The following is a 16,133-nucleotide window of genomic DNA, read 5'->3' on the forward strand; positions in this document are numbered from 1 at the left end:
AGGGACACCACCCCACTCTGTATTGTTGCCAGATGGTGGCGATGACGTCATCCAAGGTAGCAGTGTGTAGACTTGGCAACAGCTCATGATATCACCCGAGATGGCGGCCATGACGTCATTCAAGATGGATGATTTTGGCTGGAAGTTTGAATTTTGGCGAGAAGATAGGTCAATTGGACTGCCTCCACTAACCTAAATCCCTCACCCAGAAAATGGCGAGAAGTTCAAATTCCATTAGGACAATTCAGGCTCTACAAACGTAAGACAAATGGCGGGAAGACAGGTCAGTTGGGCTACCTCCACTAGCCCAAGTCATCTGGCCGCCACCTCTTCCTAGGGATTGGAGCAGAGTTTGAATTTTGGTGGTAAAGAAAGGTCACTTGGGCTATTTCCAATAAACTAAGAAAATGGCGGGAAAGAAAGGGCACTTGGGCTACCTCCATTTACCTAAGTCACCCGACCGCCACCTCATCATAGGAAATGGCGGGGGAGGACTCGACTTGTGCTGGACAAAAGTCTTTAATTTGAATGCACCAGTCTTTATTTAAGCAATTTTTTGCAGTACAGCCATCAAGTGTAGTCACAATGGGGTCCGGAGTCCAGCTGACATAGTACACAGTACTGCCACCAGAGAGTGCTGTAGTCCATTCAGTGAGATAATCGAAGTTGGCGGTCTGGGGTGTGGGTTAAATGGTGGGAAACAGTGTGTTCACCATGGAGACTGGAGTGCAACTGACCTAGTACACAGTGCCACCACGAGAGACGACTGCCATCCATTCCATGACATAACCCAAGACTGTGGGGGTGAAATGGCGGGAAATGGTATATGGTCGCCATAAGATGTGGACCTAGTACACAATACTGTCACCAGAGGGCACTGTCATCTGTTCCATGAAGTAACCCAAGATGACTGTCTGGAGCGGAAAATGACTTAGCCTGTACTGGGCTACTGGAGAGAGGAAGGAGTGTACTTTATTTATTTTGTAACCATTTATTTAGGGATGGATTTGAGATAGTATATTTATCACACTGATATAAAGCACACCCTCTGACATGCTTGGGGTCACGACACACAGTCCACAGACCTGTAAACTACTCCCAAATAACGCTCTGCAGACACGCAAACAACTCCCAAATTACCGAAATAATTTCAGCACAGACATGCAATCACCTCCTAAATAATGCAGTACACTGATGTGCAGACACGAAATCAACTCGTAAACTTTCCAAATAACGCATAGCACAGCCTACACACCTGCTCGCAAAATAATGCAACAGACAAGAACAACGTACACAGACACTGGCTGCCACCCCCTGACCACTGGACCACATAAGATGCTAACGCACATGTTCCCCGGAGTCGAGATGCATCGGCAGCTGTCGAACCACGCACAGGTGCCCACAAGCATGAGGCGGCAACATCCCTTTCATACAAGACACCTGAGAAATTCGTCTCGAAATAGAGCTATTTGCAGAGCGCAGGCGTTCCAAGGGCGCGAGCCACAGCCAGATGAGAGCCAGCACGAGCCATCACCCTCACACCACTGTCGACGGCATGTCAAAGTTCTTCGGCTGTAATACTGACGTCACATGTCGCTCTAAATAAGAGCCAAGTCATCCTGTAGGCCGCACGCTCGTGTGTTTGCCACTGCTGGTGTTATCCCTCCCTCTACCTGCAGTCCAGCGAAAAGCTAATTGCCGAGCGATGCTGCAGAAATCCGTTCCAGAATAGCACAGGCTGCTTTCTGCCTAGCGATTCTAACTTGCCATGAGTGACATATGGGTGACGCATCGCTGCGTGTAGCTATATACCATCGCAAGTGCATCAAGCAACGTTATCAATGTTATATGGAAGCCACATGACTATCTAAAATAAGAACCAAGTCGAACACTAGAAAATTGTATAGTGCCACAGAAATATTTAACGTGCACTTTTGTAGTAGCTTTTGGGATGTCTCAGCTTGTATGCACAGAAATTCCTGCCCTAACAGAACCTGTTTACGAAAATAGCGCAGAATAACTTCGAATGCATTCTTCCTCGTGATTCTAACGTGGCACCCCGTCCATCACATGTCATCCATCATGCTTTCAACATACGTAAACGATCTGTCCACTATGTAGAGACTCCTATACCCCAGGACGAAGGATATCTTGTGTATGAATTGTGCATTATGATTGGCTCTTATCGAATTTACCCACGGAATTACTAATGCCGCCAGTGTGGTAGCACCGTCCGTCTTTTCTTTTTCTTTCTGCAGATGAGACTTTCAATGGCAAAAAAAACTATTTTATACAGATCGCCATATTGCACCTACATTTAAACCTTGCAAAGTGGCCTACAGATCGTCAAATGCGGAAAGAGTCCTACTCAATTACACTGCTCTCCCAGTAAGGACAGGAGCTTGAATATTAGAGCGTGAAACCGATCTCCAACCCAGCATTATATGACTGCCTACTGTGTCGATGTAGTAAACATACAATTCGTATCCTACACCACACAAAAATCGCCCCTTTTACATCATTCGTACATATACCAGGAAGACAGAAAGCACTGTAGATATACTAGCGGCACTAGATATTTCCCTGTGAGGTCGGCGCTGATCCACTCCCGATCTGTGCCCAGAGCGCCCTCAGCGGGCCAAAGTCACACTCAAAGCTGTTCTACAGATTCGGGCTCATTTCCCTCATCACAGACGCATTACCATTTCTGGTCCGGACCTGCTTGCATGCTCGCTTTTCTACACTCATCTACAGACTCTGGGATTACAAGAACATATGTATTTTCGCATGGTTTGCCATAATGTTATACCGTTACCCGAAACTTTTGCTAGGTGCAGCGTGCTGTAAGCCACTGACTAACTAGAAACTTATACAGTCTGTGAAGACCTTTACATGAGAACTCGAAACATACAGAGGAAAATGATATTTCCACTTGCAGAATGTTGCTGTCGGTGATGTAACAGATTACAAATCATCCCTATAATTTACTAAGCCAACTAAGGTGTTTCTCATGTCTAGAGAACCAGAAAACATGTCTTTCACCTGCTAGATGCACACACGCCAATCGATGTTACCTCAACTAAATAAAGGCGCGAAATGTGCAGAAGCAGTCAACACAACAATTTACATGGAAGGGAATAACGGTCCAGCGCAAACACACGTCCATATTCAATATTCTCAAATTTCCACTCTATCACGAAAGCTATCTAACACATACTAAGTATTAATTTGCTATTCAGCCGTCTAGAGGACGACACAGTTAACTCAGCTACTTTCCAGCATTTCAACAGACCTCTACATTCGGACAGCTCCTGCCATTCACGGGAAACGTGAATCATTCCCCACAGATCACCGGCGCTCCAAGTCAAGCACACATACACAGAATCGTGGTAGAAAAAAAAAACGGCCTCATATATATTTTATCCCTGTACTTACAACAATGTTACGATTGTAGTCTCAGCTTAACGACATTCGACAATGATCGAAGTATCGAAAATATACTTTGCTAACGGCGGCGGCTCTGGAAGTAGAAATATCGGTACCATTCGTATGACTTGACATACTCTTCCCTTTGCTATCACAGTACTCCACGTCAAATCCATACCTTCCTTATGACTGGAAATAGTCATTTCCTTTGCACATATTGGAACACAAACATGATTTATAAGCCTGATACTCACAGCGAACCTATCACGCATCCCCTACTACTAAGTATAATACTTCATCAATAACTGATCGCTGGCAATACGAAATAATATTGAGCGCAAATCAACGATGGGCTGACATGTCTCATAAGTTTTTCTTACGAGTGCTACCACCGTGTCTTAGAAAGAGAGGTTTAATTGTCTTACAAACGGCCAGATGTTAAAAAAACCAATCGCAACAACAACCGTATGTTACTGTCACAAGCGGTCTTGGTTCGACATACCGGTATGCACAAAGGTATCCATGTTAAAAGCTATATCGGCTTTATAAATCCATTTATGGGATTACCTACAAATCAAGTGGTTTTTCTAGACAAATACCAAATGGGCGATCATAGGAGTGTACCAGCAGTCCCATTACACGTAGCCCGCGACACAACTTCGTCATAAAATCGCTGCTTTGTTTTCTGTATATCTGTGTATGGGCATGTGTCAATGACAGCGTGAGGGGTCTTTCAGTTTCTAATTTCATCCTAAGACGGCGAGAATGTTGTGTGACCCCCCATCAGCATAGAGATAGATCGAAAATTAAGCACTATGCTAGAGGTGTTAGAAACATGTAGAGCACTGCCTGGTATACTTTGATGATGAATGTGTTCGACAGTTAACAATAAATGGACGTACTGCACATTCACATATCTACATTTGCAGTGATACTCGCAAAATAGAGAGGGGGGTCGGTTTAGCTATGATACTGAAATTGAGAAACATGCTGTCACAGTTGTATATATGGTTCTCGGGCGAGACGTCGGATGTCATAGTGAAAACTCCACAATATTTCGTCAGCGCAACTGGCCGACATCTTCAGGTGCGACGAACACACTGCTAAGGCAGGTTTTTTTCCTTTATTGTTATTTGCATACCTAAACAATCAGGTAGGCTGTCAGCGGCATGCTACGCCGATCTTCAGCCATAGTGTTGACAATAACAGAACACAGAATGGAGAATCGGAATGAACATAGTGACGGGCAAAAAATAGTGGCCACAGATTCACGAAAAACACGGAGCCGTTCACACTCGACGATAACGACACTGAAAACACGTTGACATGGCGCACAGAACACTGATGAATCCGACGGCACAAGTGAACATAGAAGTGTGACGGCGGACACTAAAAACACAAAACGACGTCACACACACGAGACACAGATGGCGATGATCTCCGGCGCGCGAAAGTCCACGTAGCGTGTGCGAGTCCGGGGACCTGCCAAGAGGAGAAGAAAGGTGAGGGGGGGAGAGGGTGGGGAGGGGAGAATAAAGATGCCAATGGCTGAGGAGATGGGAGAAGGAGTAGAGGGACAGGGGAGGGGAAGCCTGGGGTAAGAGTGGGGAGAAAGGGAAGAGGGAGGGAGGGAGGGTGCCCAAAGGAACAGACACAGGAAGAGGGAGAGAGGATCAAAGTTGGTAGGAGGGGTATATGCAGGGGAGGAGGACATCATCAGGGAGGGGGAGCTGGCGGAAGCCACCTTGGGAGAGGGTAAGGAGGGTGGAGAGATTGGGACCTGGTGGGACGTGGGAATAGCGGCACGGCAGCGGGCAGGGGTGGGAGAGCTCTTTTGGGCTCATCTAAGACAGCCTTGGTCTAAGAAGACCCAGTGTTTACGAGATTCCTTGTAGCTGCGGCATGTCGTACATCGGACAAACTTGTCGCACTGTAGAAGAGAGATGCACTGAACACCGACGCTACACTCGTCTGGAGCAACCAGAAAAGTCTGCAGTGGCCTAGCATTGTCTCAGTACAGGCCATTCTATGAATTATCAACATACAAAAATTCTCGCATTGACGAGTTCGTACTAAGACAGTGTTATTAAGGAAGCAGTGGAAATACGTAGAACGACGAATCTTGTAAACAGAGACACGGGCTTTAAGTTTAGTACAGCTTGGGATCCAGCACTGGCCATATTGAAGTCGCTTCGAGCAGAGAGGAATACTATTGGTCATAAGACGGACGACGATTCGCCAGGAACATAAATATTCTGTTGACAATGGGAGGATAATCAAGGCGCCTACGTGGACGCGCAGTTTTGCTTGTGGCTTCCGACAGAGGTCCCTGGGGCGGCCGATGGCAGCGCAGAGCAGCGGCGGCAGCCACCGCGAGTGCACCAAAGTATTTGGTTCTTCATCCTGTAGGTGGCGTTACTGTCCTTCCAGCTATCAGTTGATATCGTCGCTACTGGCCCTCGAATTTGGCGCCTCCACGCATGTGCACTTCCTGCCTATAACTGGCATAAATAGGGGGCCCTGGTCCTGCCATAGTCCGGAACCTCCTTACAGCAAAGAAACGCCGGGACTGGCGCCAGACATGCACACGCCTCAACTCCACCCTCCCTGTCAACTCCTCCAAGTACTGGTCAACCTTCCAGCCATCCCACACCACATTACCCCATCCTCCATGACGATCGACCCTTTCCTGACAACCTCAGTAAGGCTAACCATTTTGCGTCCCACCTATCCGAGGTCTTCTCCATTCCTGACGATCCCCATTTTGATTACTCCCTCTTCCCCATCGTCCTTGACCGCACTGACAACTCTGTCCCCCCCCCTCGCCCCTAGCTTCCAGTACTTGGATCGGTTACCCCCCTCAGACATCAACACTCCCATCACTGCCCAAGACATCACACTTGTCCTCCGCTCCATACGCAACACCGCCCCTGGTCATGATGGCGTCACCTACCGTCACCTCAAGGAATCCCCTCCATCCTACCTATCTGTCCTTGCTACCCTGTACAATGTCCTCCTCTCCACTGGATTTTACCCCGACCTGTGGAAGACTTCCCGTCTCCTGCTGTTTCCTAAACCTAACAAACCCCCGTCCGATACCTCTTCCTATCGCCCAATCTGCCTCACCTCTGTGTTCAGTAAGGTCTTTGAGGCCATCCTCTCTCGCCATATTCACCTTAACCAGCACCACCTCCTTCCTCTCACGCAATGTGGCTTCCGGCCTTCCTTCTCTGCCGACGACCAGCTTCTTAACCTTACCAATCTTCTTTCCCTCCAACTTAACTCCCGTCGCTCCGGTATTTTTGTTTCCCTTGATCTCCAGAACGCCTATGACCGTGTGTGGCATCCCGGGCTCCTCTTCAAACTTCAGACCTATGCTCTCCCCATCAACTTCGTCCATCTCGTTGCTTCCTTCCTCTCCCATCGTGCCTCCTATGTGACTATCCACAATTCCAACTCCTGAACTTTCTACCCTTCTGCCGGCGTGAGCCAAGGTTCTCTCCTTTCCCCTCTCCTCTATATCCTGTACACTGCTGATATGCCCAAACCTCCCCCTCCTGTTCATCTTCTCCAGTTCGCTGATGACACCACCTTCCTAGCCCTTTATCCTACCCTTCAACAGTCTCAACATACCCTCCAAACCCACCTTGAACAATTCACTGCTTGGTGCAACCAGTGGTTCCTCCATGTTAATCCCTCCAAGACCCAGGTGATCATCATAGGCTGCACAACCCGCTCCTTCCGCCTTCATGATTTCTACCTCAACATTTATGGCCGTCCTATCCATCTCACTCCTACCCTCAAATACCTTGGCCTCACACTCAACCGCCACCTCACCTGGACTCCCCATCTTCTTACCATCCAAAACAAAGCTCACAACCACCTCCGCCTCCTGAAACTCCTGTCCGGCCGGACGTGGGGTCTGCATCCTTCCACCATCCTTCACACCTACAAATCCTTGATCCGCCCCATCCTCTGTTATGCCAGTGTCACTTGGATTTCCGCCCCTCCCCGGTTCTATAAAGCCCTCTAAATCCTCGAACACCATGCGTTCCGCCTCGCCTTCCACATCCGCCTTCCATCCCCCACGCACATCCTCTACGACCTCATCCCCTTCCCCCACCTTCTCCTTTTCCTTGAACACATCCGCACACTATATATTGTCCACCGCCTTGCTCCCCCTCACCCACTGGTTTCTCCCATCCTCTTCACCCTCAACCAGTTGCCGCGCCTTTACCGTTGTGTCCCACCCTCTCTCCATCTCCGCACCCTCCATCTCCTTTCCCAACACAACTTCCACCATCTACCCCTCCCGGATGATGAGCTTTGCCCTGACGTCTACCCTTCCTACCAACTCTAACCCCTTCTTCCTGCCTCCTCCTCCGGGTTCCCTTTCCTCCCCCTCCCTCCTCCTGAGCGGCTTCCCCCTCCTACTCCCCCTCCATCTCTTGTGCCTGCTTCCAGTGTCTCTGCGCTCCCTCCTGCCCTGCCTTCCCTCTTCCTCTCCCACTCCACGACTCCTGCCTATTCGTGAACCCACTGATGCCCCTCCTCTCTTCATCCTGCCACTTCCCCAGCTGCCCCATGTTCTCCCTTCCTTTTCCATACTCTCTGACCTTTTCCCTTGGCAGGTCCCACCTGACAGTTTTGTTGTTCGTAGTGTGTGCTCCAAGTGGGTTTTAAGTGTGTTATTCTGGAGTGTTTTTACTACTGTTGCCGACTTTTAACCTGTGCCTGCGCATTCAGTGCCTTCTCTGTGCTTTAAGAATTGTCAACTGTGTTTTTTAACTTTCTGGTGACTTTTTTTAAGTGTCCCCCATGAACGTCTCCATTCAGTGTATATTTTACCTCCATTTTCTCCCATTACTCTGTTTTTATGTTCCCCTTTTTATCTACTTATGTATGTATCATTTTATTCTTGTTTCAGTTGTAGTGTCACTCGCCTGAAGAGCGGCGGATTGTGCCGCTGCCAGCCCTCCGCTGCCCATATGGGGCAGGGGAATGAAATCAAAATAAAGAAAAAAATACCTGCCTTAGCAGTGTGTTCGTATTACCTGAAGATGTCGGCCAGTTGCGCTGACGAAATATTGTGGAGTTTTCACTGTGACATCCGACATCTTGCCCGAGAACCAAATATACAACATGTCCGTCGGGAAAGCCTCAAGCAACATGCTGTCACAGCATTGCAAGGTGTTGAAATTACTGTAAAATTGCTAAAACTGTGATGCCTATTATTATAGTACATTGATGGTGTCTTTTCCACCTTATCTGTCCACCGGTACGCTCTTATTTACTACATAATAATTGACTGACATCGCTGGTTTGACTTGGAGAAAGAGTTTCGGTGGAGGGACAACACGTCCTGGCGATGGATAGCACCGAAACAGTGATCGCGTACATAACTGCAATATGAGGAATCAGTCGAAACAGAATGCGGAGCCATCAGCTATTCCATCACTGTGACAGACGAGTTTAAATGTAGAGGTCGTCAATCACTTTCGGACAGCAGTTTAGAAACTCTCAACAACACGGCCAAACTCTTCAAGTTTCCTTATTTTGTAACTGTTTTTTATTTAAAATCATCCAGTGTGTGTGGCGTGTTATGGTAGATGGAGTAACAAGATAATTTACACCATGTGACATCTAGTTTTCTACAAGAGGCTATGGATCAGAACGTGTTAATGTCAGTTTAGAACCTGACATAGACCTCGAAGTCATGGTGGAGAAACAAAATGTATGGCAGTGTACAACACGTGTTCAGCAGAAAAAAAATGCTTCAAACAATGATACAAGGTCACAGGGAGCGTCTCTTGCGACTTAAAGTATGGTCTGTGGGATACGGTCATCCTCCTAGAGCACAGGTGATGGAACTATAAACTGGTTTGTGCAATGGATCAACACCTATATATTTAATAGGATCATCACATGTGCTCGATGCTGGAATGCATGCGGTATTTGTTTTCGACATATGGCATGAGAGAGATGCAGCAAAAATCTTATGGATGAAGTTAGTGGATCTTTCTAGTTCGTAATTTTTCTCTGGTGGATGGAACAGAATAACGATGATAGAATGTTGGGGTGATAGACATGAGTAGATCCTGAGGGAGGTGGATCTATAGTACCTGTTTGTAGTTTGGAGAAGCATCACAATGCAGTAGCAAAATCCATGTCCTTCCCCCATTTCTCGAACTGTGTTTTATACTATCTCATGTTGCAGGAACAAGCTTCATTTCTGTCGAATGGTCAAACGGAGTTCTGTCGCAGTACCTCACCTTCGCTTGTTTCTACATGGGTTGCAGGCGGTGGTAGATATAGTTACCTCCGACCCCTACTCAGTTCCGAATTACATTGGAACGACCACGTGTGTAAAGCTGCAGGTATAGTAGCGTACAGTCTGAGGGGGCAGTTGCGCACGGCCCAGATGGTGACTTGGCGTTTATTTACAGAGACATATGGCGTCAGTATAACAGCTGAAGAACTTTGACATGCCATCGGCAGTGGCATGAGGGTGATGGCTCACACTGCCTTGCGTCCAGCAGTAGCTCGCGGTCATGGAGCTTATGTGCTATGCAAATAGGTCTTTGATTCCATACAGTCGCATCAGCAATGATGCCTAAGTGATCACGCATTTCGAGAGCAATTTCTAAGGTGTCAAGTATGAAATGGATGTCGCTGCCTCATGCTTGTGGGCACCTGTGCTTGGTTTGGCAGCTGCCGGTGCATCTCGACTTCTGGGAGCGTGTGTGCTACAGTCCTGTGCGGTCCAGTGGACAGGGGGTGGCAGGCAGTGTCTGTGTACGTTGCTTGCGTGTCTGCTGCATTATTTTGTGAGCAGGTCTGTAGTGCTATGCGTTATTTGGACAATTTAGGAGTTGATTTCGTGTTTGCACATCAGTGTACTGTGTTATTTAGGACGCGTTTGTATGTCTGTACTGAAATTATTTCGCTAATTTGGGAGTTGTTTGCATGTCAGCAGAGCGTTATTTAGGAGTGGTTTACAGGTCTGTGGACTGTGTGGAGTGACCCCAAGCATGTCAGAGGGTGTGTTTTGTATCAGTGTGATAAATATACTATCTCAAATCCATCCCTAAATAAATTGTTCCAAAATAAATAAAGTACACTCCTTCCTCTCTCCAGCAGCCCAGTGCAGGCTGAGTCATTTTCCCTTCCAGACAGTCATCTTGGGTTATGTCATGGAACAGATGAGAGTGTCCTCTGCTGGCAGTGGCGACCACTCTGTTGCCACAATTTCCCCCTCACTGTCTTGGGTTACATCACAGAACAGACGACAGCAATCTATGGTGACAGTACTGTGTACTGAGCATAGACCTTGTGGTGAAGGCACTGTTTCCCGCCAAATCCTCCACTTTGGTTAACAGTAATTGCGTCATCAGCTGACGTCATGGTCGCCATCTTATTATGTTATGGAATGGACGACAGCGCCCTCTGGTGGCAGTACTGTGTACTATGTCCGTTGGACTCAGGACCCAATTGTGACTACACTTGTTGACTGTACTGAATTAAATTGTTTAAATAAAGACTGGTGCATTAAAAATAAAAACTTATGTCCAGCACAGGTCATGTCCTCCCCCACCTTTTCCTAGGACTAGGTGGCGGTCGGGTGACTTTGGTTAGTGGAGCTATTCCAAGTGCCCTTTTTTTCACACCATTTTTTTTTTGTTTTGTAGAGATAGCCTGAGTGACCTTTCTTTATTGCCAAAATTCAAACTTTGTGCCAATCCCTAGGAAGAGGTGGCAGCCAGATGACTTGGGTTAGTGGAGGTAGCCCAATTCACTTATCTTCCCACCATTATTCAAATTTCCCGCCAAAATCAGCCATCTTGAATGCCGTCATAGCCGCAATCTTGGGTGATGTCATGTGCTGTTGCCATGTCTAAACGCCGCCATCTTGGATGACGTCATCGCGGCCGTCTTGGATACATCTGGCAATAATGCAGAGTGGGGTGCTGTCCCCCTTGCCGCAATACTGACATAGTCATCACGCCTGACTGGTCGTGGCCAGTCGAAGAGAAGCTTCAAGACCAATGATGTGAATAGAAGTTTTAACTGTATTACTTTACTTGTATTAGAATTGTTATACTAAAGAAGCTTGTTTATTTCGTATGTCGTCCTTTGTTTGCGACACATCTATGTAATTCTCAAAATTAAGTATTCTCATTTACTTTTTGTATAACACTAATTAATCTGATTTGTTTGAATTGTTTGTCTGACGATCCGAGAAAACAGGTTTCCTAGACACCCCAAATTTCACGACTAAGCAGGATTCAACAATAGGGATGGATCATAATATTAGTACAGCGATCCACTGTCTCTGCGCTGCTATTTATTTTTTCTTTATCGTTATTTCAATTCACCACAACTGGGGCGAGCTTGCAGCTGACAAAACTCGCTCTTTAACCAAAGACTACAAAAATAACACATATGAAAGGTGACAATTACATGATCTTTTTTTTAAAATATCTCGTTGGACGTTAGTGACGATTTTTACATAAAAACAAGCGACAATAAACATGTATTTCTAAAATACTTATGTATGAAATACGGATGGTTTTTAAAACTCGTTTGGTGATTTTATATTACAGTTACAACACAGTCACTCTTGAATGTGAATGACGCCATAGTGTAATGGTGACGCTAGGTGACACACGAAAAAGTTGTCATGATAAAGTTGCAGTGATGAGTATGACTATGGGGCCCTGAAGAACTGCAGGCAGCGACGAGAAGTCAGCAAGGTGAATGAAGGGGGAAGGAGAAAATTGAAGGATGGTGTGAGATGGAGCATTGTGATTAGGATTGGAAAGAGGAGTTTATCTCGAGATTGACATCATCGTTAGGGAGTAAGAGTCTCCTGCGGAAGAGTATGGATAAGGCATGGAGGTGCATGGAATATAGATTTAGTGGCGCAGCAGAGTACTTGGATTGGTGATTAGTGGGTGGGAAACTGGGCACTGGGACTCGGATCTGAAGATTTCCTAGGAAGGGAAGAAAATGTGGGAACTGAAGGATTTGGTACAGGATGCACGTTGGAGAAGGTAGGCGGGTGCAGAATGCGAGGCGGAGTGCATGCCTTTCCAGGATTTCAAGGGGCTTATAGAATTTGTATGAGGCAGAGATCCAGGCAACTTTAGTGTAGGTTATGATGGGGCAAATGAGAGGTTTAGACGAGGGTAAGTCAATTATTATCGGCAAGTTCGTTATATTTTTGTTTATTTTGGTAGTACTGTCGTTTTATGTTGATGGCGCATGCTTTGTTTATTTGCTGTTATATCTTTGGGATTTTCAAGCTGCTAGGTTAGTTTCATTATCGTTGCCATGCTGTTAATCATGGCTGCTCCGCTGTCTACTTGCACCAAAGAAGAGCAGCGTTGAGTGATCCGATTTTTGTGGTCGGAAGGAGTAGGCTTTCGGTACAGTATGCAAACAGTGTTTTGCCACAATGGAGTGTATGCGAGAAACATCCAAATTTGCCATGCAAGAAACAGTTCAATACCCAACTACCCTCAGGAAAACTGATGCTAACGGCTTTTTTCGGACGCAGAAGGTCCAGTACTGGAACATTATGAGGAAAGGGACACAACAATAAACAGTGTACGTTACAGTGAGGTGCTTGCTGCCAGGCTAAGGCCTGCAATTCGAAGCAAACGCCGAGGATTGCTGTCAAAAGGTGTTCTGTTGCACGACAATACCCGTCCGCATACTGCTGCCTACACTACTGAAACGCTCCAGAAACTCAAATTTGAAGTACTGGATCATCCTCCATATAGTCCCGATCTTGCCCCTTCTGACTGTCACTTGTTTGGTAAACTCAAACAGCCATTAAGGTTCCGTTGATTTGCCTCGGACGAAGCAGTGAAAGAAATGGAGCATTCCTGGCACGCAGCTGAACCCAGAACCTTCTTTTATGAGGGCATCAGGAAGCTTGTACAACTATGGACTAAGTGCCTTGAAACGCAAGGAGACTATGTCGAAAAATGATGTTCTTGTATGTTTCCTATTTGATTACAATAAAATTTTATAACTACTTCGCGGATTATAATTGAATAGGTGAGGATAATGGTAGGAGGATGTAGACTCCAGGTGCCGCTTGTTAGTAGTATCAGTAGTTTTAGGCGGCTGCGGTATTTGTAGTGGGTGGTTCAAAAAAATTCAAATTGCTCTGAGCACTATGGGACTTAACTGGTGAGGTCATCAGTCCCCTAGAACTTAGAACTACTTAAACCTAACCAACTTCAGGATTCGAACCTACGACCGTAGCAGTGGCGCGGTTCCAGACTGTAACGCCTAGAACCGCTTGGCCTGTAAAGGATAGTAAAAAGATGTGCATTCCATGTTAGTTTTTTGTCGAGAGTTAGTTTTAAATACTTTGCAGTGTTACACAGAGAGATGGGTTGGTTGTCGATGGAGATATCGAAATATGGACGATGGAAACGTTGATTGGGGTGACCAAAGATGGTGGATTGACTTTTCTGTGGGTTTATTGGAAGTTTCCACATATTACACCACTCGACTAGGAGATTCAGGTGGTGCTGAAGGGAGGCGTGGGAGAATTGAAAGGTGTGATAAGTGGCTAGGTAGACGGTGTTGTCAGCATATTGCAGGAGCTACATCGGAGGTGGTGGCTTGGAAATGTCTGTGGTGTACACAATGTCAAGAAGGGGTGAGAGAACAGAGCCTTGAGGCACACCTGCAGCAGAGTGAAAGATGCAGGAGCAGGTATGGTTGACTGTGAGATATATAAGATGGTGTTTAAGGAAGGATGCTATAAGGCAGATATAGTTCACTGGGAGTGCATAGGTTGGTAGACTGAAGAACAGTTCTGAATGCCACACCAGGTCGCAGACTTTTTGGATATCAAGAGAGACAAATATGGCTGACTTCTATTTATTCGGTTGATTGGAGATGTTGGCAGTCGATGAAACAATTGGGACGAAAGCCAGATTGGATTTTGGGAGCGGGTATGTGGGTTGCAAGGTGCTGACGAATTCGTTGTGTGAGAATAGTTTCAAAGATTTTGCTGAAAACTAATGTGAGGCTGATAGGTTGATATGATGAGGTCTGCGGGAGTGGTTTATCAGGTTTCAGTAACAGAAGGTCTTTGGTCGCTCTACACTGCTCTGGGTAATAACCTAAGTACAGGATGGTATTGAAAAAGATGACAAGGGTTTCGTGATATGCTCTGGGACAACCCTTGATGTGGCGGTAGGTAATTTTATCGTGACCAGGTGCAGTGTTTCGCATTTTAGCGAGTGTTTGTATAATGTCATCAGCCGTTATTGGCGTTTTTAGTCCTGTTTGTGGAGTGTTATGTAAGTACTCAAAGTCTGGTGCGAGAGGTGGAAGAGTTGTGTAGATGCATTCATACACATAAAGAAAGGTCTATCATGCAATCAAAGTTGGGATCATGTGGAATAATGATTGTGTCTTCCAAGTAGGATGACAAGTGGTTGGCTTTGGCTATATCTTGATGATGTATGATTGGATAGGTGGGAGTGGGGTTGTTTCTGGAGAGTACACAGAATGGTTTCCAATACTTTTTAGAGTTTACAGGTGTTTTGTTTAGTTTAGTGCCTGTCATGTGCCAGTCGTAAAGCCATTTGGCTTATAAGTAACTGCAAACATGTCGCATGAGCTGTCGGTGGCATGTGATCATGTCTCAGTGATGAGTACAAAGATATTCTCTGAATGTATGATGGGATTCTTGGAACAGGGAAAGAGCACATGGAGGAAGAATATGACGGTCATAGTAGAGAATTCGGAGTGGGATACGGTTGGAAGTGACATTCGGGATGGTGTTTTGTAGGAATGCTCACTTTTGATGTCATCAGGATTTTTGAGGGTTAAAACCATGGCTTTCGATTAAGGCATGAATTTGAGCATGGTAAGCATTCCAGTCTGCATGGGAATAATCCTGGATATGTTGGAATGGACGATTAGGAGTGGTGCAGGTTGGTAAGAAATGTGGAGGACAGGGACTGTAAGTGATCACTCACAGCTGGATCTAGGACTTCTACTGCAGTGCACCTCAAGAGGTTGTGAGAGACAATAATGACATCAGAGTTGGTATCTGTGTCAGGATGGGTATGGATAGGAAGATGGATATCTTGGGCATTGAGGAAGTCAGTAAATTGATGCCACCATCCGTTTTTCGGCGGGTGTGCGGGACTGAAGGTTAAGTTTGGGTACGAATATGTGTGTGGTAAAGCTTCGGGCCACATGGGTCAGGAAATCGTAAGGAAGGGGATGGTTAGGGCTGATGTAGAGAGTGGCAAGGGTTAATGTGAATTTTGGGAGAAAAATGTTGAGGATGAGAAGCTCTGTTGGATCACTGAGAGTGGCCGAGTAGAGGGGATATTTTGGAGATGGGTGATGGCCACACTGCGATGGACAATAGGATGGGGATTATCACTCTGATGTAGGATGTAAGGAGGCATGCAGATTGAATGGTGGGGTTTGAGAAAGATTTAGTTGAGGAGGAGGGAATGGAATTCACTTTGCTACAGGGTGTGGATAAGAATATGTTTTTGGGGTTGAACTAATGGAAATTTTGGTAGAGGTTATTGTATGTCTGCAGTGCCATTTTCGGTAAAAAAAAAGGTGTTTGAAGGGTAGGTTAGACTAGTGTTTTGAGACAATAGAAAATGAAATGGGAATATGTGACATAGGTACTGAAATGTAGATGGCGCGAG

This window comes from Schistocerca gregaria, chromosome X, assembly GCF_023897955.1.
Source record: "Schistocerca gregaria isolate iqSchGreg1 chromosome X, iqSchGreg1.2, whole genome shotgun sequence".
NCBI classification, from domain to species: Eukaryota; Metazoa; Arthropoda; class Insecta; order Orthoptera; family Acrididae; genus Schistocerca; species Schistocerca gregaria.